The 1,068-nt window shown below is 42.9% G+C and overlaps 1 non-coding gene across 1 annotated transcript; it reads right to left on the bottom strand.

The window, feature by feature from the left end:
- Positions 1 to 107, bottom strand: LOC132604773 (small nucleolar RNA R71). Its single transcript, XR_009568874.1, has one exon. It is a non-coding gene; the product is annotated as a small nucleolar RNA R71 (small nucleolar RNA).
- Positions 108 to 1,068: the final 961 nt, after the last annotated feature.

Consider the following 1,068-nt stretch of genomic DNA (forward strand, 5'->3'; position numbering starts at 1 on the left):
GAGCTTCGAGACAAGATCTTTGAGTTTAGAAAACTTCCGGGGGAACAATTATATGCAGCATGGGAGCGTTTCAAATATTATCTAGCTCAATCTCCGACTCATGGATTTCCGGATGCAATTCTCACCGAGAAGTTCTACAAGGGGTTAGATACCATGAATCAAATTGCTGTCAACACTGCAGCTGGGGGATGCTTCATGGATAAATCATTTGTCAACATCACCAGGTTGCTCGATAAGCTTACTACTCACAACCAAGCTTGGCATTCTAGTGATAATGAAATCCTGTCATATGGTAGCCCTTCTGCTGCCGCGGTGGCAAAAGAAAATCATGAACGAGACCATGCTTTTGCTCAATTGCAAATCACCGTGGATTTATTATCGAAGAGGCTTATGGAGAAAGAAGCCAAAGGTGTGAATGTTGTCTAGGAGATGCCTCCTCATGCTCGCGGAATGTACCAAGTCTCTGAAGAAGCTTATCTAGAGGGGCAGCCACAATATGAAGATGCGAACTATGTCAACAACTCGCAAGGGGGCTATCAAAGGAAAAATTATCAAGGTCCCGGTAATCACCCATGGAAAAAGCCTTAACAACAATTCCAAGGTAATAATTATGGAAGAAATGATCAAGGCAATCCAAGTCAAGGGAATTACAACAACTATAATTATGGCAACAAGAGCTCGAACCCCTACATTCCACCTAGGGGGAAAGCATCAAATTCCCAACTGTGGAGAGATAATTCAGCTAACAACTCTGCTGGCAACACGTCTAATGATTCTGCGGAACTGAAAAGTATGATGCAGAAAATGCTGATGAATCAAGACAGAACAGAGAGCACAATCAAGGGAATGTCTCAGATCCAACTATCTCATTCAGCTTCCATTCAGAAGCTTGAAGCACAATTCAGAGACCTGTCCCGAGAAGTGCATACTCCTCAACGGGGACAACTACCGAGTGATACGGTTCCAAATCCAAAAGGTAGTGGAGTAAACTCTGTGGAGAATGTACTTGCTATTAGCACCAGAAGTGGAAAAATACTTCAAGGTGCTAATAAAAAGGTGATTGATCTG

This window comes from Lycium barbarum, chromosome 7 (assembly GCF_019175385.1).
Source record: "Lycium barbarum isolate Lr01 chromosome 7, ASM1917538v2, whole genome shotgun sequence".
Lineage (NCBI taxonomy): Eukaryota > Viridiplantae > Streptophyta > Magnoliopsida > Solanales > Solanaceae > Lycium > Lycium barbarum.